General features: G+C 43.8%; 1 protein-coding gene across 2 annotated transcripts in view; it reads right to left on the bottom strand.

Moving 5' to 3' along the window:
* luzp1 (leucine zipper protein 1) overlaps positions 1 to 26,164 on the bottom strand; it is a 91,883-nt gene extending 65,719 nt beyond the window's left edge. For both annotated transcript variants that reach the window (XM_045723363.1, XM_014210121.2), the window contains exon 1: positions 25,890 to 26,164. The gene's annotated coding sequence lies outside the window, so the exon portion shown is untranslated. The remainder of the gene's footprint in view (positions 1 to 25,889) is intronic.
* Between the last annotated feature and the right edge of the window lie 464 nt (positions 26,165 to 26,628).

Here is a 26,628-nt window from a genome sequence, read left to right as displayed (position 1 = left end):
GAAGGCCCATGTCACAGAGGCGGGGAGGGAGAGGCAGGAATGCCAGACGACGAAGTGCCTGACATATCCTAATATGGGTGTATGCAGGTCCAATAAAACAATCATAACGACCCAGCGTAAATCACCTTGTGACATGATGAAAGTTGGCTACTGTACAGGGAAAATGGCGATGTTGAGCATTTCATGAAACCTACTAGCAAGATGGTGGAGAAAACAATCAAATGCTCTCACAACTCTTTGGGATTCTCTATTACTGTTCTTTGTAGTGCAGGACAAGGCTTAAATCTGTGTATGGGAAACCAACCCTATAACAGAGATTTCACACTTAACTCTGTGTCAAGTAGGACATTTTAAGCGTAATATGGAACTTAAAACAGCAAATGTGACGTGATGCGAGTGAGCTACCAATGGGCATGGAAAAAAAAGAAGGGGGTGAAGGAGTGGTATATGAGAGGAAGCATGAGGGCCCTCCAGATGGCGGGAGAGTGATGCCTCACACATGGACCGTGTGTTGCCTCAGCAGACCCCTTCGCCAGAACGGGCCAAAGACAACACAGCACTCCAACCAGAGTTAGAGAGAACGGATCAAACAGTGATGATGGCCCTATTTCTGTCCCCCAACGCCTGGATACAACAAGACCCTGCGACTTGAAAACGAGCCAGCAGCTTCGAAATATTCATTAAAAACAGAGCAAAAAAAAGTGTGGTTCACCAACCATTCTATTTTTACGGCTATTTAGCTTGCGCTGCGAGACTGCTCGCATGAGGAGTTTCAAAAGCATTGGGCTGGCTGGAAAGAGAGAAACCCAACCCACTCGTTACACGCTGGCCCTTTTCAAAGCGCTGATGGAGTTCGCGATGAGTCGTCTCGAAAATAACACTGAGGGGGGAAAAAGCGACGTATGGGCACACCATTGAGGAAAGCTTCCATCCATACACGTTTGCGCTTATGCTTATGGAAAGCAAAATAGAAAATAAGTCACTTGCGTAGCGTCAGAAGAAAATAGGAGTACACTCAGAGTTGAGGGGGGAGTAAAAGGGGGTTGGGTCGCCCTAGCGTTTGAAAATTCCTTACCCTGAGAACATGAATATTTTCTGATTACAAAAAAATTATCCGGAGAAGGAGCTTTATTTTGAAAGCCGCCTGTTAGATCCCAGGTGGAAGAGAGACGGGTGCAGGGATTGTACATGTAGGCTCTACGTTACAGTGCTGGAGGGAGAACGACAGAAATACAGGTCCATATCCATTATCCCACAGGATTGCCGTACCACATCAACAAGTGTCATCCCTGTCCAGCCAGCAGCAAACATAATTGACAGGGCTAGTTTTAGACAGTTCACATCCAGACTAGAAGAAAGATGTGTCAGTCCGTCCAAACCAACCTGAAACGTTCCAACCTTTTAGAGCTAATACAAGACCCTTAAAGAGCAACTCCGCCACTTTTCAACCTTATATTCATTATCTCCAGCACCAAACCAGTGTCTAAATATGTTTTACCCAATGACATCAACAAAAGTTAAACATTTTAAAAACAGTGATTTTCAAACCCTACGAGATCTCAGTGAAGTGGAGAGCAAGAAAATACCATCCCTCTGGCTAGAAACTCGTTGCCGGTTTTGAAAATCACATTTCTTATTCATTCAAGGGTTTTTCTTTATTTTTTCTATTTTCTAAATTGTAGAAAAATAGTGAAGACATCAAAACTATGAAATAACTGTCACGCCCTGACCAGGTGAACTCGGGTATATTGGGTCAGGGTGTGTCAGGTTAGGTATTTTTCATTGGTTTGTGTTTGGTTTACGTTTTAGCCTTGTGTAGGCTCTAGGTGGGTTTATTTCTATGTTGGGTTCTGTCGATTCCCAATCAGAGACAGCTGTCGCTAATTGTCTCTGATTGGGATCACATTTAAGTTGCTGTTTTCCCCACGCTGTTTGTGGGGTGTTGTCTCTTTGTTTGAGCACGTAACGTATCTGCATTTTTCTTGATTTTGTGTACATGTTTAATTCCAGTGTGTTGAATAAACATGTGTTCGCTCCCAGCTGCGTTTTGGTCCGCTTCCTCGTCACCAGGTGATGCACGTTACAGAACACCCCACCGAACCAGGACCAAGCAGCGGGAGGAAAAGGAGCGCGAGAGATGGGCTCGCGAGGGGAAGGAGTTCTGGACCTGGGAGGAGATAATGTCGGGGAAAGGACCCTGGCGGAAGGATTCCCAGGTCGAGGAGGTAAAGCCAGCCGGTAGACGGAGTCGCAGGCGGCGGTCGAGGAGGCCCGGAAAACACCCAATAATTTTTTTTGGGGGGGGGCTAATGGGGTGGTCCGGAAGGGCAGAGGAAGAGCCCAGACCACTGCTTTCGTGGGGGATGACGGCGGAGGAAGAGACGAAGATGATGAGGCAGTTGATTGAGGACCTGCAGAGGGAAGATCTGGAGGAGGAACCATGGTATGCGGAGTTGCGCGCTGTGTCGCCAGTGCGCCCGCACAGCCCGGTGCGTCCGGTGGACATGCCCAGCACATGCCGTGCTAGGATGGGCATCCAGCCAGGACGAGTGGCTAAACCGGCTCCACGCTTCAGGTCACCAGTACGTGTTCACAGTCCTGTCTGGCCCGTCCCTGCTCCAAGTTAGTGGTGCGTGTCCACAGTCCTGCCCGGCCCGTCCCTGCTCCCCGCACCAAGCCATGGTATGCGGAGTTGCGTGCTGTGTCGCCAGTGCGCCCGCACAGCCCGGTGCGTCCGGTGGACATGCCGTGCTAGGATGGGCATCCAGCCAGGACGAGTGGCTAAACCGGCTCCACGCTTCAGGTCACCAGTACGTGTTCACAGTCCTGTCTGGCCCATCCCTGCTCCCCGCACCAGGTTGGTGGTGCGTGTCCCCAGTCCTGTCCGGCCCGTCCCTGCTCCCCGCACCAAGTCAGTGGTGCGTGTCCCCAGTCCTGTCCGGCCCGTTCCTGCTCCCCGCACCAGGTTAGTGGTGCGTGTCCCCAGTCCTGTCCGGCCCGTCCCTGTTCCCCGCACCAGGTTGGTGGTGCGTGTCCCCAGTCCGGCCCGGCCCGTTCCTGCGCCCCAAGTCAGTGGTGCGTGTCCCCAGTCCTGTCCGGCCCGTCCCTGCTCCCCGCACCAAGTCAGTGGTGCGTGTCCCCAGTCCTGTCCGGCCCGTCCCTGCTCCCCGCACCAAGTCAGTGGTGCGTGTCCCCAGTCCTGTCCGGCCCGTCCCTGCTCCCCGCACCAAGTCAGTGGTGCGTGTCCCCAGTCCTGTCCGGCCCGTCCCTGCTCCCCGCACCAAGTCAGTGGTGCGTGTCCCCAGTCCTGTCCGGCCCGTCCCTGCTCCCCCGCACCAAGTCAGTGGTGCGTGTCCCCAGTCCTGTCCGGCCCGTCCCTGCTCCCCCGCACCAAGTCAGTGGTGCGTGTCCCCAGTCCTGTCCGGCCCGTCCCTGCTCCCCGCACCAAGTCAGTGGTGCGTGTCCCCAGTCCTGTCCGGCCCGTCCCTGCTCCCCGCACCAAGTCAGTGGTGCGTGTCCCCAGTCCTGTCCGGCCCGTCCCTGCTCCCCGCACCAAGTCAGTGGTGCGTGTCCCCAGTCCTGTCCGGCCCGTCCCTGCTCCCCGCACCAGGTTAGTGGCGCGTGTCCCCAATCCTGTTCCGGTCGACGGCTCCGCTCCGGAGCCTGAGCATGCCGCTCCACAGTGGTCCAGTCCGGGCCAGAGGGGTAGGGTTAAGGTGAAGGCGGGGGAGAGAACACGCCCGGGGCCAGAGCCTCCACCGAGGGTGAGGCGCCCACCCAGGTCCCCCCCCTAATAGACTTAAGTTTGGTGCGCCGGGAGTACGCACCGTTGGGGGGGGGGGGTTCTGTCACGCCCTGACCAGGTGAACTCGGGTATATTGGGTCAGGGTGTGTCAGGTTAGGTATTTTTCATTGGTTTGTGTTTGGTTAACGTTTTAGCCTTGTGTAGGCTCTAGGTGGGTTTATTTCTATGTTGGGTTCTGTCGATTCCCAATCAGAGACAGCTGTCGCTAATTGTCTCTGATTGGGATCACATTTAAGTTGCTGTTTTCCCCACGCTGTTTGTGGGGTGTTGTCTCTTTGTTTGAGCACGTAACGTATCTACATTTTTCTTGATTTTGTGTACATGTTTAATTCCAGTGTGTTGAATAAACATGTGTTCGCTCCCAGCTGCGTTTTGGTCCGCTTCCTCGTCACCAGGCGATGCACGTTACAATAACACATGGAATCATGTAGTAACCAAACAAAGTGTTAAACAAATCAAAATATATTTTTTGATTTGCCTTTGCCTTGATAACAGCTTTGCACACTCTTGGCATTCTCTCAACCAGCTTCACATGGAATGCTTTTCCAACAGCATATGTGGAGTTCGCACATGTGCTGAGCACTTGTTGGCTGCTTTTCCATCACTCTGCGGTCCAACTCATCCCAAACCATCTCAATTGGGTTGAGGTCGGGTGATTATGGAGGCCAGGTCATCTGACGCAGCACTCCATCACTCTCCTTCTTTGTCAAATAGCCCTTACACAGCCTGGAGGTGTGTTGGGCCATTGTCCTGTTGAAAAACAAATGACAGTCCCACTAATCGCAAACCAGATGGGATGGCGTATCACTGCAGAATGCTGTAGTAGCCATGCTGGTTAAGTGTGCCTTACATTCTAAATAAATCACTGACAGTGTAACCAGCAAAGCACCCCCACATCATCACACCTCCTCCTCCACGCTTCACAGTGTGAACCACACATGCAGAGATCATCTGTCACCTACTCTACGTCTTCCAAAGACACGGGTTGGAACCAAAAATAACACATTTGGACTCCAGACCAAAGGACAAATTTCCACCAGTCTAATGGCCAATGCTTATGTTTCTTGTCCCAAGAAAGTCTCTTCTTATTATTATTGGTGTCCTTTAGTGGTGGTTACTTTGCAGCAATTTGACTATGAAGGCCTGATTCACACAGTCTCCTCTGAACAGTTGATGTTGAGATGTGTTTGTTACTTGAACCCTGAAGCATTTATTTGTGCTGCAATTTCTGAGTCTGGTAACTCTAATGAACGTATACTCTGCAGCAGAGGTAACTATGGGTCTTCCTTTCCTGTGGCGATCCTCATGAGAGCCAGTTTCATCATAGCGCTTGATGGTTTTTGCGACTGCACTTTTCCTCATTGACTGACCTTCATGTCTTAAAGTAATGGACTGTCATTTCTCTTTGCTTATTTGAGCCGTTCTTGCCATAATATGGACTTGGTCTTTTACCGAATAGGGCCATCTTCTGTATACCACCCCTACCTTGTCACAACACAACTGATTGGCTTAAACGCAAGGAAAGAAATTGTACAAATTAACTTTTAACAAGGCACCCCTGTTAATTGAAATGCATTCCAGGTGACTACCTCATGAAGCTGGTTGAGAGAATCCCAAGAGTGTGCAAAGCTGTCATTAGACAAAGGGTGGCTACTTTGAATAATCTCAAATATAAAATATATTTTGATTTGTTTAACACTTTTTGGTAATTGCATGATTCCATGTGTTATTTCATAGTTTTGATGTCTTCACTATTATTCTACAATGTAGAAAATAGTAAAAAGAAAAGAAAAACCCTAGAATGAGTAGGTGTGTCCAAACTTTTGACTGGTACTGTAGGTAGACATTGGTTTGGTTCCTAGAGATAATGAATGAGGTAGATAATGAATGAGGTAGAAAAGTGGCAGAGTTGCCCTTTAACCTTGCTAGCCTCCGAAGACTTGGATACATGATCTGGAGTAGGAGTATTACAAATGACAAGAATAGGGAAAGCACCATATTTTCTTTGAAGGTACTTTCTCAGTGTTCTATTACTTACTGCTCCACCCCCCCTCCAGGCAACCAGCACAAACCATGGTTCTGCCTGCCTGCGAACCAACAGAGGCAGTGGATTTATAAAACCAGTTATGGGGGTGGATGTTGATACAGGTGTCTGTGCCATCCCTCTCCCACCCTCCTGCTCTCTCTCCCCCCTTTCGTTCTCTCTATCTGCAGGGTCAGGACAGAAGAGGGATTTCTGTCATTCAGCCAGACTAAGCTGGCTTCCAGAAGCGCTCCCTCGCTTTCTCCCTCTTTCACACGCATGTGTTACAGTGCGACTGACACACACACACACACACACACACACACACACACACACACACACACACACACACACACACGGCCTGATAGGCATGTGTAAAACATGCAGGGTGGTTGCCACAGCAACGTGAGCCAACGGGTCATAAACACCCCCCCCTTCCTGGATCCCAAGGCTGGACGGAGGCCACGGCTGTTATCTCAGGGGCCGAGTGACATCACTCAGTGAGGACTCATTCACATGCAGTCCAGCAGCTCTCCCTCCTTCCTGCTCCTCTTTCGGCTGATAACAGAGAGGACCTGAGGAAGAGTGGGTGTAAGACCAAGATGGTTTGTTTACCTGGGGCTTTTTTTGGCTTACAGTGCCTTCAGAAAGTATTCACACCGCTTTACTTTTTACACATTTTGTTGTGTTACAGCCTGAATTTAAAATCAATTCAATTGAGATTTTGTGTTACTGGCCTACACACAATACCCCATGTCAAATTGGAATTCATTTTTACAAATGAATTAACCATGAAAAGCTGAAATGTATTTTGTCAATAAGTATTCAACACCTTTGTTATGGCAATCCTAAAAATGTTCAGGAGTAAAAATCTTCTTAACAAGACGCATATGTTTTATGGACTCACTCTGTGTGCAATAATAGTGTTTAACATTATTTTTGAATGACTACCTCATCTCTGTACCACACACATACAGATAATTGTAAGGTCCCTCAGTCGAACAATTAATTTCAAACACGGATTCAACCACAAAACCAGGGAGGTTTTTCCAATACCTTGCAAAGGGCACCTACTGGTAGATGGGTAAAAATATATAAAACAGACATTGAATATCCTTTTGAGCATGGTGATGTTATGAATTACACTTTGGATGGTGTATCAACACACCCAGTCACTATAAAGATACAGGTGTCCTTCCTAACTCAGTTGCCGGAGAGGAAGGAAACCGTTCAGGGGATTTCACCATGAGACCAATGGTGACTTTAAAACGGTTACAGAGTTTAATGGCTGTGATAGGAGAAAACTGCGGATGGATCAACAAATCAAATTCTATTGGTCACATGCGCCGAATACAACAGGTGTAGACCTTAGTGAAATGCTTACTTACAAGCCCCTAATCAACATTGCAGTTTAAAAAATCTGAATAAGAACAGTGTAGTTACTCCACTATACTAACCTAAATGACAGAGTGAAAAGAAGGAAGCCTGTACAGAATAAAAATATTCGAAAACATGCATCCTGTTTGCAATAAGGCACTAAAGTAAAACTGCACAAAATTTGGCTAAGAAATTAACATTTTATCCTCAATACTAAGTGTTATGTTTGGCGCAAATCCAACACATCACTGAATACTACGGAATATTTTCAAGTATGGTGGTGCGTGCATCATGTTATGATTGTCATCGGCAAGGACTAGGACGTTTTTTCAGAATAAAAATAAATGGAATATCACAGTCAAAACCCAGAGGAAAACCTGGTTCAGTCTGCTTTCCAAAAGACACTTGAAGACAAATTCACCTTTCAGCAGATCAATAACCTAAAACACAAGGTCAAATATACACTGGAGTTGCTTACCAAGACAACATTGAATGTTCCTGAGTGGCCTAGTTACAGTTTTGACTTAAATCTACTTGCAAGTCTATGGCAAGACTTGAAAATGGCAATGATCTACAACAAACTTGACTGAGCTTGAACATTTGAAAAAATAATAATTTTGTACAATCCAGGTGTGCAAAGCGCTTAGAAACTTACCCAGAAAGACTGACAGCTGTAATCACTGCCAAAGGAGATTCTAACATGTATTAACTCAGTGGGGTAATTTTCATAAATGTTTTACAATTTTAAAAATGTTTCCTCCACTTTGACAGAGTATTTTGTGTAGATCGTTGACAAAAATTACAATTAGTTCATTTTAATCAAATCAAGGGGTGTGAATACTTTCTGTAGGCACTGTACGCCATATAAATAAAATGACCAGATTCTATTTATATGGGCTTACTTGGCTATAGCAGGCAGGGCTCTCTCTGTGGCTAAATTATAATGAGGTGGGTTGGTTGATAGTTGCTCCAGGTTGTTAACCAGATGCCCTCTCACTCTCTCAAAACACCAAATACACTAATCACAGCCCACTCGCTTCTTCTCTCCAATCCTCCCTCTTTCCCTCTGGTGAAGACTAGAATCCAGCTGCCCAAAAAGTTAACTAAACATAGCAGCAAGGTATGGAACGAGTTAAGGAGGAACTGCCAAGAATGGAAAATTACACATTTTACCCACGTCTCTCCCTATCCATCACCATCCATCCTCACCTCACACACTTTGAAGCGCGAGTACAATCTTGAGGCACTTCTGGCAAAGTCAGTCAACCACACATTTGCTGTCAATGTCTTCTCAGAGTTCCTAAGAAAGCACAGCAGCAGCTAGCTAGCACTGTAAGAGACCGAACTCCAACACGAGTCCCCAGATGAACTCCTGGTGAGGCTGGACCGACCTGCCCTCTGCCAACAGCAGGCATGGAGAACTAAAAACAGAGGACCATCTCGACCAAAAAGGCAGCAGAAAGTAAGAGACCAAATGCGATAACAACAAATAGAGCGATAACTTTATAACAATGTGCACCAGATTTGTATTATTATTATCATCCTTTAAACTACTACAATGGTTGTAGCCATCTATTGTCATATTAACAATCACCCATATCAGCAAACTTATTTCATTCTTCACATTTCTCTAGTATAGGCTACTTATCGTAATGAACGTTATCAGCGAAAATGCCTGTGATAAGTGATCAGTATGGTCGGTGTCGATAATTTTCGGTTTATCGTCCCAGCTCTAGTTCAGAGTATAAACAACTGTAAAATTCTAGTGAGAGGCCCCAAATAATACAAATCTCTTTTCTAAATGTTCCTTTCTGGTGGAGTAGCTTCAGCATGGAGCAGGTTTGTGTGTGTGTGTGTGTGTGTGTGTGTGTGTGTGTGTGTGTGAGAGAGAGAGGCGCGCGGTCATGGAGCACCGACTGTTTGATGAGGAACGGGCTGCCTTATCATAGTGACATCATGGGCTGGAGAGAAGTAGTCTACCATCTTCAGAACTAAATAATTGCATTGTCTTATAAAATAGAAAAATAAATAATATTGTTTGTTCTAGGTATCATAAAGCTGTGATTGATAATAGCCTATTCAAATAATATTTTGAATGGAACTTGTTTGATCGGGAGAAAGCCATGCATAAAACGATGAAGCATGGCCTTCATATAGACTCTCGAATGGAGAGAGAATGGAATATAGGCTAAGTTATGACATTTTTTACAGCCAAACAAGATAGTTAAGGAGTGTCCGTTATAATAGGTTTAGACTATTGCCTAAAGCCCATGCATCCGACAGATAGAAATTATATCTGACTGGACATTGCTGGAATTCTCCACTCTTTCTGGCCTACATTCCTCTAGTGTGTTCTGTATCACATATTTATTGAAAAAGACTAGGCAAATTACTTGGAGTGTCACTTGTGTGCTGTCCTGCTGTGCACTGGGAGACTCCGCTCTTTATTGTGGGGCGCCAGCCAAATTCAAATAGGCTGAACCGTCATCGGTCACATCACGATGTCATCCCCATTGATAGACGATGCTATCGTAATATCGCCCAACCTTAACACACACACAATGTTAAGGACATTAATAACAAGTTTCTATCCATACATCCCTTTTAAAGTTAAACGGTTCAGATTTCTCTTTTCAATAACTTCCGAAAATACTCCTGGAACAAGCTGAAAAGGAAGGTGGACTCCTCGTGTGAGAACTGCCGAAATGGACACGTCGGGAGCCGCAGATAATGGGTGGGAAATGTTTTTGTTGCCCCTTTAAAATGCACCAACACAGAAAAATCTAAAACATAAACGAGTCATCATGTAACTAAGCAGGAAACGTATTCTATTCTGGTGTCGCAGCAACATCAACAAAATTCGTCTGTTTCAATGATAAAAAAATTGAGGATTGCTAAACAGGCCAAATGAAAGTTTATACCCCCTTCTGAACATTCCTTACTTTCTAAATGCCTTTACATGGTTTACAGGTCGGTTAATTTAGGCTATGATGGAGGATAGCAGGCTTTGGAGGTCCATAAATATGAACTACTGGGGCAACGAAACGTTTTGTAAATCTGATGCGTGAGCCTCAATTTTTGGATAATCCGTAACGATTTCAGATATAGGTGCCAAAAAAGATTCCTGAGAAACTTCAGTAAAAAAATCTGAGGCAATATGTTTTAATCACCTCTGTAGCCTCCTTGTACTGACCAAAAAGAAGGCCTTAACAAAAAAGACATTAAAAACAGTAACAAACAAGTGAGGTCGAGGTAGAGACCAAAATAAAGACCAAGCAGCAGTAGGTTTACCGCTAGTGGATCATATGGGTAAATAATCCAGAAAGGTATTTTTTACAGTCTCTGTTCTGACCAATTCCTCACATTCAAAACACATCACACCTGTTATGCTAGCCGTTAACGCTCTGTCACAAGCTTGTATCAATTCACAATACAAACTTGGAAGCCATGGAGAGATTTTCCCAAAGGCACCTTCTATGGGAAACGGAAAAGCTACAAAGTGCAGGGTGTGAAAATTAAGTATTTATTGGCTCAAGTGGTTTCTTACCTTCCCCCTCAGAGAGGAGGTAAGTTTAGGTCAACTTAGCAAAAGCCAGCTAATGCTAACAGTTTAGTCAGGCAGACAGCCTGTCATCTACAAAGGCAAGAAAATATTTACTATTACAATTGGGCACACTCAAATAGAGCCTTTTATTTGAGCCATGAGGTTTCTCATAATTATAAGGAAGGACAACAGTTATCTGCCAAAGCTTGGTATTAACATACTGGATTGCTAGCTTGTCGCAAGAGTAAGAAAGAGCCACATGTATACTAGAGCTGGGAATTGCTAGGGACCTCACGATACAATATCACTATACTTTAGGTGCTGATACGATATATTGTGATTCTCACGATTCTATATGTATTGTTATTTGATACTGTGATTTTATTGCGATCCGATGTTCCAAATATATTGCTCACCATATGTCCGCTGCAGTAGGACAAGAGTGCCATGAGAAAACGAGTTTTGGTCAGTCATGGAAATAAAAGTGCTGAAAACAAATTGGCTCCCTATTTAAAAAAAGGAGAAGCAGCTATGAACAGAACATAGAGTTTTGGTGCCGGTACAGCAAAATAGCTCAAAAACTATTTTGCGATAGTAAAAACAATATCATATATAGTCAATCATCACTAATGTATACAAGGAACTTAACATGTAGTAGTTCTGATCCAGTTGAATTCCAGGAACAGGCACTTTATTTAACTTGGCAAGTCAGTTAAGAACAAAGTCTTATTTACAATGACAGCCTAGGAACAGTGGGTTAAACTGCCTTGTTAAGGGACAGAACAACATATTTTTACCTTGTCAGCTCTGGTATTCAATCTAGCAACCTTTCGGTTACTGGCCCAACGCTCTAACCACCAGGCTACCTGCCGCCCCACTTACATTGAGAAAAGAGTTCATTGATCAACTGGTCAGATCAACTTGTTGATTCATCATGATCCTTGTGGTCCCAGAGCTCTGACTATATTGAGAGTAACTGACATCACAAAGCCACGTGCTCCATCAAAGCAGGCCACCAAGAAAACGCTGCTCGTCACTCCACAAAGAGTCCTTTCCCTGCCTACCCACAATCACCTGCTGCTTGGGTGAGCATCAATCCCCCATCAGTGGGTTGAAAGAGGTTTGCCAGATCCAATCGGAACGTCCAATAATGAGCAGCCCATGCATGCTTTGACACCAATGAGGCCAAAGTCACCGCAAAAAGGACACGCCAAAACAAAGCCACTCATGACTCAATCATGTTGGCCCCTTAGCCGTATTGTATCTTGCCCCTCCCCCCACACACACACCTCGCCGCTTGTGGCATACTCAAACCAAAATGTTTAAGTTCCAAAGGGTTGAAAAGCTAAATTAACTTACACCAAATGAAACTCAAGTCCCCCCTGGGCCTTACGTCACAGCCCTGTTAAACATGCTATAGCATGACAGCAGTGACAGGCGACCTAGATTAAGCCATAGCGCAAAGCTACACCACGAGAAGCAATCTATTGTGTCCCTCACAGGATTATTGGGTCGTTCCATTTGATTTCAATTATTTTCTTGACCGCAACAGTTTTGATTTGAACAAAAAAGAAAACTTTCTATACATATTTGCCCATGGTAGAAGTGATCAGAAAGTAACTTTTTCTGAATGCCAAAATATTTAGGAGATAGAAGTGCTCAAAGTTGACCCAGTTTCATACCCCACCCTACCATGAGGCATCCATGTCTTCATCACTGGAAAATATAAACTTTTCTGAGTTTGATGTCATTTAAAAGCTTACAAACTATTTTATAATTTATTTAAAAAGTTGTATGAAATAGTAATTTTTAAACTTTTCATGTCAATTATCCCTGCATATGTTGTAGCTTAGATCCTATTTTAAATCATCTGAGGTGTGTGTTGTTGTACCCGACACCAGTTGAGACACAGCATGCTCTTAAAAACAGGGTGGGTGTCATGTTTTGGCTGATAAATGTACTAAAATGGGAATACAATTTAAAATGTCAACTTTCAAAAAGGTAGCACAAACATACTTGGAGGTCCACACATCAGAGAATGTTGACTTGAATGGGAAGATCAGATCTATACTGTCAATCATCCACAGGAAACCTATTGAAATATAGAAAATAGAAATTCCCCTTTTAAGTTGACATGTGGGTGGACCGGTGGCCATCTTTGTAATTAGAAGTAAAAATTTCTATTCAATTTCCATGAACCAGTTAAATTGCTGTGGTTCAAAGGGATATGTCCAACCTATCAATTATACACTATACAGTTGAAGTCGGAAGTTTACATACACCTTAGCCAAAAACATTTAAACTCAGTTTCACAATTTCTGACATTTAATCCTAGTAGAAATTCCCTGTCTTAGGTCAGTTAGGATCACCACTTTATTTTAAGAATGTGAAATGTCAGAATAATAGTAGAGAGAATTATTTATTTCAGCTTTTATTTCTTTCATCACATTCCCAGTGGGTCAGAAGTTTGCATACACTCAATTAGTATTTGGTAGAATTGCCTTCAAATTGTTTAACTTGGGTGAAACGTTTCATGTAGCCTTCCACAAGCTTCCCACAATAAGTTGGGTGAATTTTGGCCCATTCCTCCTGACAGAGCTGGTGTAACTGAGTCAGGTTTGCAGGCCTCCTTGCTCGCACACGCTTTTTCAGTTCAGCCCACAAATTTTATATAGGATTGAGGTCCGGGTTTGTGATGGCCACTCTAATACCTTGACTTTGTTGTCCTTAAGCCATTTTGCCACAACTTTGGAAGTATGCTTGAGGTCGTTGTCCATTTGGAAGACCCATTTGCGACCAATATTTAACTTCCTGACTGATGTCTTGAGATGTTGCTTTAATAAATCCATATAATTTTCCTGCCTCATGATGCCACCTATTTTGTGAAGTGCACCAGTCCCTCCTGCAGCAAAGCACCCCCACAACATGAGGCTGCCACCCGTGTGCTTCACGGTTGGGATGGTGTTCTTCGGCTTGCAAGCTTCCCCCTTTTTCTACCAAACATAACAATGGTCATTATGGCCAAACAGTTCTATATTTGTTTCATCAGACCAGAGGACATTTCTCCAAAAAGTACGATCTTTGTCCCCATGTGATGTTGCAAACCGTAGTCTGGCTTTTTTATGACGGTTTTGAAGCAGTGGCTTCTTCCTTGCTGAGCGGCCTTTCAGGTTATGTCGACTTAGGACTCGTTTTACTGTGGATATAGATACTTTTGTACCTGTTTCCTCCAGCATCTTCACAAGGTCCTTTGCTGTTGTTCTGGGATTGATTTGCACTTTTCGCACCAAAGTACGTTCATCTCTAGGAGACAGAACACGTCTCCTTCATGAGCGGTATGACGGCTGCGTGGTCCTATGGTGTTTATATTGCATACTATTGTTTGTACAGATGAATGTGGTACCTTCAGGCGTTTGGAAATTGCTCCCAAGGATGAACCAGACTTGTGGAGGTCTACAATTTTTCTTGGCTCATTTCTTTTGATTTTCCCATGATGTCAACTAAAGAGGCACTGAGTTTGAAGGTTGGCCTTGAAATACATCCACAGGTACACCTCCAATTGACTCAAATGCGTCCCACCTACTCAACAGCCAGTGGAATCCCGTGGCGCGATATTCAAATACCTTAGAAATGCTATTACTTCAATTTCTCAAACATATGACTATTTTACACCATTTTAAAGACAAGACTCTCGTTAATCTAACCACATTGTCCGATTTCAAAAAGGCTTTACAGCGAAAGCAAAACATTAGATTATGTCAGCAGAGTACCCAGCCAGAAATAATCAGACACCCATTTTTCAAGCTAGCATTTAATGTCACAAAAACCAAAACCACAGCTAAATGCAGCACTAACCTTTGATGATCTTCATCAGATGACACTCCTAGGACATTGTGTTATACAATACATGCATGTTTTGTTCAATCAAGTTCATATTTATATCAAAAACTAGCTTTTTACATTAGCATGTGACTAGCATTCCCACCGAACACTTCCGGTGAATTTACTAAATTACTCACGATAAACGTTCACAAAAAACATACATTATTTTAAGAATTATAGATACAGAACTCCTTTATGCAATCGCGGTGTCCGATTTTAAAATAGCTTTTTGGTGAAAGCACATTTTGCAATATTCTGAGTAGATAGCCCGGCCATCACGGGCTAGCTATTTTGACACCCACCAAGTGTGGTACTCACCAAACTCAGATTTACTCTAAGAAAAATTGGATTACCTTTGCTGTTCTTCGTCAGAATGCACTCCCAGGACTTCTACTTCAATAACAAATGTTGGTTTGGTTCCAAATAATCCATAGTTATATCCAAATAGCGGCGTTTTGTTCGTGCGTTCAAGACACTATCCGAAGGGTAAAGAAGGGTGACGCGCCCGGCGTTCGCGACAAAAAAATTCAAAATATTCCATTACCGTACTTCGAAGCATGTCAAACGCTGTTTAAAATCAATTTTTATGCGATTTTTCTCGTAAAAAAGCGATAATATTCTGACCGGGAAACCCTGTTTTCGTTCAAAGACGAAAAAATAAAAACATGGTGTCGGCTCGTGCACGCGCCCCCAGTCTCATTGTTCTCAGATCGACCACTATCCAAATGCGCTACTGTTTTTCAGCCATGGCCTGCAAAGTCACCATTCAACGTTCTGGCGCCTTCTGAGAGCCTATGGGAGCGTTAGAAAATGTCACGTTATGCCAGAGATCCCCTGTTTTGGATAGAGATGATCAAGAAGGCCAAGAAATAGTCAGAGAGAGCGCTTCCTGTTTGGAATCTTCTCAGGTTTTGGCCTGCCAAATGAGTTCTGTTATACTCACAGACACCATTCAAACAGTTTTAGAAACTTTAGGGTGTTTTCTATCCAAATCAAATGCATATTCTAGTTACTGGGCAGGAGTAGTAACCAGATTAAATCGGGTACGTTTTTTATCCGGCCGTGCAAATACTGCCCCCTATCCCCAACAGGTTAAAGGCACAGTCAACTCAGTGCATGTAAACTTCTGACCCACTGGATTTGTGATACAGTGAATTATAAGTGAAATAATCTGTCTGGAAACAATTGTTGGAAAAATTACTTGTGTCATGCACAAAGTTGATGTCCTAACTGACTTGCCAAAACTATAGTTTGTTAACAAGACATTTGTGGAGTGGTTGAAAAACGAGTTAATGACTCCAACCTAAGTGTATGTAAACGTCCGACTTCAACTGTATATACAAAAGTATGTGGACACCCCTTCAAATGAGTGGATTCAGTTATTTCAGCCACACCCGTTGCTGACAGGTGTATAAAATCTAGCACAGAGCCATGCAATCTCCAAAGAAAAACATTGTTATAATGGTTTTCATCAAACACCACAACATTTTCAGTCACATCCTTGTCTCAAGGACAAGTGGATTGACAGGTAAATGTCAAGCCCTGCATGTTTTTGTTCAAAAGTCTCAAAGAACGCTACCTGCCCCAATACATAGTGCCAACTGTAAAGTTTGGTGGAGGAGGAATTATGGTCTGGGGGCATTTTTCCTGGTTCGGGCTAAGCCCCTTAGTTTCAGTGAAGGGAAATCTTAAAGCTACATATGTGCTTCCAACTTTGTGGCAACAGTTTGGGGAAGGTCCTTTCCTGTTTCAGCATGACAATGCCCCGATGCACAAAGCGAGGCCTATACTGAAATGTTGAGATCATTGTGGAAGAACTCGACTGCCCTGCACAGAGCCCTGACCTCAACCCCATCGAACACCTTGGGGATGAATTGGAACGCTGACTGCGAGCAAGAACTAATCGCCCAACATCACTGCCCGACCTCACTAATGCTCTTGTGGCTGAATGGGAGCAAGTCCCCGCAGCAATGTTCCAACATCTAGTGGACACCCTTCACAGAAGAGCGGAGGCTTTTATAGCAGCAAAGGGGGAACCAACTCCATATTAATGCCCATGATTTTGGAATGAGATGATCGACGAGCAGGTGTCCACATACTTTTGGTCATGTATTGTATTTCTATGATTGAAATGACACCCACCCTGCATTCAAGTGTATGCTGTGTCTTAACCCATGGCGGGCACAAACAAACACCTCAGATCACGTAAAGTAGGGTCTAAACTACAATTTGTGAGAATTTGTGGTTGTTAAATCAAGAAATTCTCAAATAGTTTGACAACCCTGTTTGTAAGCTTTTAAATTATATCAAACTCAACCGTTTATATTTTCCACCGATTAAGACATGGATGTCTGATTGGGTGGGGTATGCAAAATGGACCAACTTTGAGCACCTCTATCCCCTAAATGTTTTTGCATTCAAGTCCAGAAAGTTAATTTTTGACCAATTCTACCATGGGCAAATATGTATGGTTAAGTTTTGTTGAAATCTAAAGGGGTTCGGTCCAAAAGTGATTGAAATCAAATGGAACAACCCTATTCTCAAATCACAATGAATAAATGGGTCTGGGTGGAAAGGAGATAAATACCTGATTAGTCTTTTGCATGACTCTATGGACACAGGCTTGGGTTTCAGTGCCCAGAGGCTAGTTCACTGTGTTGTAGTGGAAATGGAATGTAATATTAAAATAACATTATATCTGGTTTGTTTGGTAACAATGACGTATAATAACTAAAAAAACCTATTCTGAATAAGTCTCGCCAGTGCCAAAGTCACCCTGGCCTATACAGGAATATACTGTAGATCAGTACAGGGTAAATATAGCGTAGTTCTGCCCGGGCTGACATCTTTGGAGTGACAACGGATCTGCCCCAGTAGGTCAAAGGCCGTTCTTTAATGAGTGAGTGAACAGCGGTGTGAACTGGGAACGCTTTACTGACAATCTCAATCTCTAGGATCTGAAGGCCGATCAGAAGCACTGCAAGAAAGTACAGACAAGTGGTTTGAACTCCAGCTGAAATCACAGAGACAAGCCCTGTCACCCACCCGCCACTGATAAAAGCGCGGCTGGCAGGAAAAGGGTTAAGGGCCACTAACACTTCCCAGGGTCCTGAACATAGAGGCACCATTGGGAGAAAAACACCAATAAACAGACCCAAAAGGCAAAGCCCAACAGGCGAAGCCAGTGTTAGCAGACTCCATAGAGGCATTTATAACCCTCCTTAACACACACACACACACACACACACACACACACACACACACACACACACACACACACGGAATGTCAAAAGCATAAATCCATTCCCCTTGCCGGCGCTAAGGCAGCAGTGTCCAGCTGGCCTGTGTAGCGTCAACACGAGCTCGTCCCGGATACTCAGGCCATTATTACATTATCACAATACATGTGGGCTGTGTGCTTCATTAAACTCAGTATGACTAATCTGTGCTATTTCAGGGAGAACCATAAAAAAAAAAACATCCTCTGTCTCGTTGACTATGCCGTCCCAGGGAGGGGTAGCATTCTAGGAGTGAAAGCACTTCACTAAAATACAATTTTAGACTTATAAAATTAAGGGCTACACGCCATTACAGTTCAATAATACACCAACTCCAGAGCACTTTCTCCTTAATGTGCCAAGTGGTCTGAAAAGCCGAAAGGCAGAAAACCACCATTTTCAATTTAATCCCCACACTAGTCATTGAGCTACTCCGTAATCCTCAGGTCCGCCTAGTAAGTCTGATAATTACACTTATTGGACACCCATAATGATTAGCCTTTGGTTTCAGCCAAAGGCAGCAGATGCCATTTCATTGCATGCTTCCATCAAGTGGAAAACGAATCATGTGTAAGCCCAGCTCGTAAAGAGAGAGAAGGAGGGAAATTATTACTTTGCATGGGCGACACACTTGGCCACTGAACAAACTCTGCCCCGTCGCTTGCTTTCACTCTATAGCATAAAAAGTCAACTCTACAAACTGTAAGGATTCAAATTCTCAGCAGTAGTCTTTATACTACGTTATATACACTATGAAGAAATAAACTGAAAGAGTGACACAACGCCAAAAGGAAAAACACCAGAGACCTACCAAGTGACCAGTCAAAGGTGAAAGTAAAGTTTGCTACAGTAGACTGGCACAAAGAGTCCAAATGGAGGTGGAACAGGAGAGCACTAGTTATTGTACTCTACTTGGCCAACATGTTCACTTGGTCAATGTTCGTACAGGCAGGATATGAAGGGATTGCAATTCAAGTGTCAAGGTTGCTTTGTAACCTCTCAACAGTTTAGCATAAAAGACATGAAATGTCCTTTTCCTTGGCTGTAAGGTCTACCAGGTAGGAAGTGGTTTGTATCTACAACATTAATGCCTGTGTACTTCTGAATTCCTACTTACGCAGAAAGGGATAGGTCATTGCCCTGTATGCACATACAGTGACCCTCCAATGCATGCAGCTGTGCCTATCTTCCAGTCCAACTTGATTGTACTTGTGTTCCCACCATCAGAAGGAGTGGAAGCAGTAGCAGAGTTAGTAACTGGCTCTGGGACTTACTGGAAAGCGATCAGCAATTTGCCTTCATGTCTGAAACAGGTCAAGGCAGGTCCCCTCTATTTTTCTCCCTCGCTCTCTTTTCACAGACCCCACCTTCCAGATTACCATTCCACTGCTGCTACTTGTACTGCAGCTGGGGGAGCATTGCTGTTCAGACTCAGCGTTGCACCTCATTCCTTTGACACTCATTATATGTAGCCTACAGTGCATTTGGAAAGTATTCAGACCCCTTCCCTTTTCCCACATTTTGTAACATTGCAGCCCTATTCTAAAATGGATTAAATATTTATTGTTTTCCTCAATCTACACACTATGCCCCATTGTGACGAAACGAAAAACAGGTTGACATTTTCGCAAATGTATAAACAAATAAACAGAAATATCTTATTTACATAAGTATTCCTTTGCTATGAGACTAAAAATTGAGCTACGGTGCATCCTGTTTCCATTGATCATCCTTGAAATGTGTCTACAACCTTCATGGTAGAGCGGCCAGACGGAAGCCACACCTCTGTAAAAAGGCACAAGACAGCCCACTTGGAGTTTGCCAAAAGGCACCTAAAGACTCTTCGGACTGAATGCCAAGCGTCACATCTGGAGGAAACTTGGCACCATCCCTATGGTGAAGCATGGTGGCAGCATCATGCCGTGGGGATGTTTTCAGCAGCAGGGATTGGGAGACTAGTCAGGATCGAGGGAAAGATTAACGGAGCAAAGTACAGAGATCTTTGATAAAAACCTGCTCCAGAGCGCTCAGGACCTCAGACTGGGGAAAGGTTCACCTTCCAATAGGACAACGACCCTAAGCACACAGCCAAGACAACGCTGGAGTGGCTTCGGGACAAGTCTCTGAATGTCCTTGAGTGTCCCAGCCAGTGCCAGGACTTGAACCCGATCGAACACTCCCCATCCAACCTGACAGCGCTTGAGAGGATCTGCAGATAAGAATGGGAGAAACACCTCATATACAGGTGTGCCAAGCTTGTAGCGTCATACCCAAGAAGAGTCGAAGCTGTAATTCCTGCCAAAATGTGCTTCAAAGCACAAATATTTCAGTATTTCGTTTTTTTTTGTTAACATTTCTAAAAACCTGTTTTTGCTTTGTTATTATGGGGTATTGAGTGTAGACTGATGAGGGGAAATAACAATTTAATCAATTTTAGAATAAAAGACTAATAAATAAAAAGGGGTCTGAATACTTTTAACCATCTCTGCAGCTTGATTGGTGGAGTGCTGTAGAGATGGTTGTCCTTTTGTAATGCTCTCCCATCTCCACAGAGGAACTCTGGAGCTGATTCAGAGTGACCATTGGGTTCTTGGTTACCTCCCTGAACAATGCCCTTCTCCCCCGATTGCTTGGTTTGGCCAGGCGGCCAGCTCTTGGAAGAGTCTTGGTGGTTCCAAACTTCTTCCATTTAAGAATGATGGAGGCAACATCTAGGGAACCTTCAATGCTACAGATTTTTTTGGGTGGACTCCAATCCAGTTGTAGAAACATCAAGGATGATCAATGGAAACAGGATGCACCTGAGCTCAATTAGGAGTCTCATAGCAAAGGATCTGAACACTTACGAAAATAAGGCATTTCTGTTTAATACATTTGCAAGATTTTTTAAAATCTGTTTTTGCTTTGTCATTATGGGGTAGTGTGTGTAGATACATTTTTTACTCTATGTAAATGTATGTAATCAATTTTATAATAAAGCTGTGAAAAAAGTCAAGGGGTCTGAATACTTTCCAATTGCACTGTACATACAGTTGAAGTCAGAAGTTTACATACACCTTAGCCAAATACATTTAAACTCAGTTTTTCACAATTCCTGACATCACAGTAAAAATTCCCTGTCTTAGGTCAGTTAGGATCACCACTTTATTTTAAGAATGTGAAATGTCAGAATAATAGTAGAGAGAATTATTTATTTCAGATTTTATTTCTTTCATCACATTCCCAGTGGGTCAGAAGTTTACGTACACTCAATTCGTATTTGGTAGCATTGCCTTTAAATTGTTTAACTTGGGTCAAACGTGTCAGGTAGCCTTCCACAAGCTTCCCACAATAAGTTGGGTGAATTTTGGCCCATTCCTCCTGACAGAGCTGGTGTAACTGAGTCAGGTTTGCAGGCCTCCTTGTTCGCACACGCTTTTTCAGTTCAGCCCAAATATTTTCTATAGGATTGAGGTCAGGGCTTTGTGATGGCCACTCCCATATCTTGACTTTGTTGTCCTTAAGCCATTTTGCCACAACTTGGAAGTATGCTTGGGGTCGTTGTCTATTTGGAAGACCCATTTGCGACCAAGCTTTAACTTCCTGACTGATGTCTTGAAATGTTCCTTAAATATAGCCACAACTTTCCTGCCTCATGATGACACCTATTTTGTGAAGTGCACCAGTCCCTCCTGCAGCAAAGCACCCCCACAACATGATACTGCCACCCCGGTGCTTCACGGTTGGGATGGTGTTCTTCGGCTTGCAAGCGTCCCCCTTTTTCCTCCAAACATAACGATGGTAATTATGGCCAAACAGTTCTATTTTTGTTTCATCAGACCAGAGGACATTTCTCCAAAAAGTACAATCTTTGTCCCCATGCGCAGTTGCAAACCATAGTCTGGCTTTTTTATGGTGGTTTTGGAGCAGTGGCTTCTTCCCAGTGCGCATAATCAAAACAATCTTGAAGCATGGATTCCAAATTGGTCAGACCAGCGTTGCATAGACCTTAGCACATGTACTTCCTGTTTGAATTTCTGCCTATTGGAAGGGAGGAGCAAAATGGAGCCGTAATCTGATTTGCCGAAGGGCGGGTGGGGGAGGGCCTTGTAGGCATTTCGAATGGGGGAGTATCAGCGGTCTAGTATTTTACCAGCACGAGTACTACAGTCAATGTGTTGATAGAACTTCAGTAGCGTTTCACTCAAATTTGCTTTGCTTAAATCCTCAGTTACAATAAATGTGGTCTCAGGATATGTGGTTTCCAGTTTGCATAAAGTCCAGTGCAGTTCCTTGAGGGCCGTTGTGGTATCGGCTTGAGGGGGAATAGACACGACTGTGACTATAACCAAAGATAATTATCTTGGGAGGTAATATGGTCAGCATTTGATTGGGAGGTACTCTAAACTCAGCAAAAAAAAAAATGCCAATTTTTCAGGTCACTGTCTTTCAAAGATAATTCATAAAAATCCAAGTAACTTCCCAGATCTTCATTGTGAAGGGTTTAAAGACTGTTTCCCATGCTTGTTCAATGAACCATAAACAATTAATGAACATGCACCTGTGGAAAGGTCCTTAAGACACTAACAGCTTACAGACGGTAGGCAATTAAGGTCACAGCTATGAAAACTTAGGACACTAAAGAGGCCTTTCTACTGACTCTGAAAAACACCAAAAGAAAGATGCCCAGGGTCCCTGCTCATCTGTGTGAACGTGCCTTAGCCATGCTGAAAGGAGGCATGAGGACTGCAGATGTGGCCAGGGCAATAAATTGCAATGTCCGTACTGTGAGACGGCTAAGACAGCGCTACAGGGAGACAGGACGGACAGCTGATCGTCCTCGCAGTGGCAGACCATGTGTAAAAACACCTGCACAGGATCGGTACATCACACCTGTGGGACAGGTACAGGATGGCAACAACAACTGCCCGAGTTACACCAGGAACCCACAATCCCTCTATCAGTGCTCAGACTGTCCGCAATAGGCTGGACTGAGGGCTTGTAGGCCTGTTGTAAGGCAGGTCCTCACCAGACATCACCGGCAACAACGTTGCCTATGGGCACAAACCCACCGTCGCTGGACCAGACAGGACTGGCAAAAAGTGCTCTTCACTGACGAGTCGTGGTTTTGTCTCACCAGGTGTGATGGTTGGATTCGTGTTTATCGTCGAAGGAATGAGCGTTACACCAAGGCCTGTACTCTGGAGCGGGATCGATTTGGAGGTGGAGGGTCCGTCATGGTCTGGGGCGGTGTGTCACAGCATCATCGGACTGAGCTTGGTGTCATTGCATGCAATCTCAACGCTGTGCATTACATGTAAGACATCCTCCTCCCTCATGTGGTACCCTTCCTGCAGGCTCATCCTGGCATGACCCTCCAGCATGACAATGCCACCAGCCATACTGCTCGTTCTGTGCGTGATTCCTGCAAGACAGGAATGTCAGTGTTCTGCCATGGCCAGCGAAGAGCCCTGATCTCATTCCTATTGAGCACGTCTGGGACCTGTTTGATCGGAGGGTGAGGGCTAGGGCCATTCCCCCAAGAAATGTCCGTAAACTTACAGGTGCCTTGGTGGAAGAGTGGGGTAACATCTCACAGCAAGAACTGGCAAATCTGGTGCAGTCCATGAGGAGCAGATGCACTGCAGTACTTAATGCAGCTGGTGGCCACACCAGATACTGACTGTTACTTTTGATTTTGACCCCCCCTTTTTTCAGGGACAATTTTCCATTTCTGTTAGTCACACTTGTTCAGTTTATGTCTCTGTTGTCGAATCTTATGTTCATACAATATTTACACATGTTAAGTTTGCTGAAAATAAACGCAGTTGACAGTGAAAGGACGTTTCTTTTTTTTGCCGAGTTTAGGTCGGGTGAACAAAAGGACTTGAGTTTCTGTATGTTATCACAATCACACCATGAGTTGTTAATCATGAAACATACACCACCACCCTTCTACTTCCCGGAGAGTTGTTTATTCCTGTCTGTGCGATGTATTGAGAACCTGTATGGACGGGGACAGTATATCCCGAGTGAGCCATGATTCCGTGAAACAGAGTATGTTACAGTTCCTGAAGTCTCTCTGAAAGGAGATCCTCGCCCTGAGCGTGTCTACTTTATTGTCTAGAGACTGAACATTAGTGAGTAATATACTCTGAAGTAGTGGATGGTGTGCATGCCTCCTGAGTCGGACTAGAAGTTCACTCCGAATACCTCTTCTCCGCCGGTGGCGTCTTGGAGCAGTCTCTGGGATAATTTCAATTGCCTTGGGGGTATGAACAAAGGATCCAATTCAGGAAACTCATAATCCTGATCATAATGCTGGCGAGTTACCACCGCTCTGATATCCAAAAGTTATTTCTGGCTATATGTAATAACACAAAAAACGTTCTGGGCTAATAATGTAAGAAATAACACACAAAAAAATACTGCAAAGTTGCTTACGAGCTAGAAGCAGAGCTGCTATGTCTGTCGGCGCCATCTTACTCTCTTAGTGCATCTTACTCTATCGGGGTAAAGTGAAATCGTAACTTTAGCCAGTTTGTGGAATCTTTGGAAAGCTCCCTTCCCATGTGAAGTAGATCTATGCAAATAATAATGGATGACGCCTGCCATCAATTAAGGCAATTTGAAGTTGTCTATCATGTATCAGGCTGATCATTCCCTGCTGTATTCACAATTTGAGCAATGACTTAAATACATTTGATGATTTATCCATAGAGGTCAAGTTTTGAAGATCATTCCAATTATGGCTGTCAACATAGTCTACTTAGGAACTAGCCCTTGATCATGACTCAGTTCCATTACATTACACATAAGTCATTGGACAAAGGCTCTTCTGTAGGTGGGTGACAAGACCCCACAAAAGTGTTGTCACTGAAAAATACTGTTGGCTGCTGTGTTAAAACAGTTTACAGTAAGTGTGTATTTTGCGTTTGTGAAATGTTGATGTGATATGAATGTAGAGGGATTTCTGTTCCTAGAACCATACCGCAATTGAGAATTGATTCACGTTTAGATGGGAGTATTTGGCTGTTATGGCTCCAGAGGCAATTCACCCCTTAAAACAGAACATGTAAGGTCCTTGGACTAAGGAGTAATGTTAAGCTCCTTTAGTCCAATACTGGGCTACTTGGGAACCAGCTAAAATATGATATGTCAAGTGTCAATATAGATAACGGGCTTTTACTGCCATCTTGTTTAGACCAGTTGACCTGTAATGTTTGTTTGTTTGTTTATATATATCTATATATAATTTTTTTTTTTTACTGTCTACTTTAGGCTATACTGGGAACTAAATCTTCAAAGTGACAGTGGACTGTAGCTGCCTTAAGTGGACAGTGGGATTTTTCGAATTGTGGAAAGGTGGCTGGCTACTAGTGTTGCAAATTAATTTAAAGAAATCGCCTGAGCCGGATGATACATCGTTCGAGGAAAATATTTATGTCCCTGTTCAGAAACCCCAACATTCCACCCAGAGACTGGCACATCCCCACTGAACATAAGTGTGCTAGCCACTCTTAATCATAATGATAAAGGCTACATTTAGTTACAGTGATCTACACACGCTTAAAACGAGGAGAACTTCAAACTCCTACACATTCTTAACCAGCTGGCTGCTCAGCAGGGCACAACGTTGTAGAAAGTTCAGATAGAAATATTGAAATACATGGATCTGTAAATATGTAGCACTGTACAAACATGTTCTCGGACTTGAATAATATGGAATCACATCACTTCTATTCGTGACATTTCATTCTGCAACATTCCACACGTTTGCCTACTGAACGTGGCCCAAGTTTTTAGCTGCAGTCCGGTGTTTCATGGAGGCTTCGTTTTAGCTGCGGCAGAAGAGCAGGGGGAGGAGGGGTAAAAACTTGCCGCAGTTCGGAGTGTGCCTGCCCGTGTCGAATTCGGGAAGTTACAGTACCATCGTTACATTAGTTCATTGATTTAGTAATACAAGTAGTTTTATATTCATCAAAACACTAGTTCACCTACCTTGCCATGAAAAGAAAATCTGCGATAGTCCCCAAATTGATTCGCTTTGTGTCGAAGAGTTCCGACAAGATGACTGTAGGTTTGAACCAAAGACTGAACACAAGTTCTTTCACAGATTTTACTGGTACATCAGCGGGACAGGTTTTTTTTTCTCCTGAACTGCCTTCGTTGTTTCTTCCCTCCACTCCCTGCGCTGTAGGATCAAACCATCACATTCCACCGTGTCCCTAACAATGAAAAATGTGGGTTTTCCTTTGCGCCGGTGGACCCACCCCCCTGCATGACTAGTAGGGTCTGACAGTGACACGAACGCCCTTCCCTGCTGTAGAGTCCTGCCTCTCCTCAAATCTAACTGAATAAAGAGCGAAACATGCCGAATTCAAAAGTGAAAAAGAACATGAGACTCTTTGAATATTAGAGCATAGGTTTCAACACATGGCGTTGCTTTCAAAATGATGACAGAGCAACAGACCTAAGTGGAATTAATGTAAGGAAGGCAGCAGTTTCAGATAACTTTGCAGAAGAAACGTGTGTATTAATTTGGCCTGTCAATGCACAATATGGGATATCATATCATTTACAAATGAATGAGTCTCTTTTCATAAAAGACTCATACATTTCAGGCCTTTGGGAATAGGAATAGGCTTTTTCCATAATTGGGTCACTCTGTAAAGTCTCCCGAGAATGGCATTTTGCCGTGTGTCGTGCAACTTTTTTTTGGCAACCACCTACCTGGTAA

This window comes from Salmo salar, chromosome ssa09 (assembly GCF_905237065.1).
Source record: "Salmo salar chromosome ssa09, Ssal_v3.1, whole genome shotgun sequence".
Taxonomy (NCBI): domain Eukaryota; kingdom Metazoa; phylum Chordata; class Actinopteri; order Salmoniformes; family Salmonidae; genus Salmo; species Salmo salar.
Note: the sequence above shows the minus strand (reverse complement) of the source record. Positions and strands in the feature narration are given on the sequence as shown.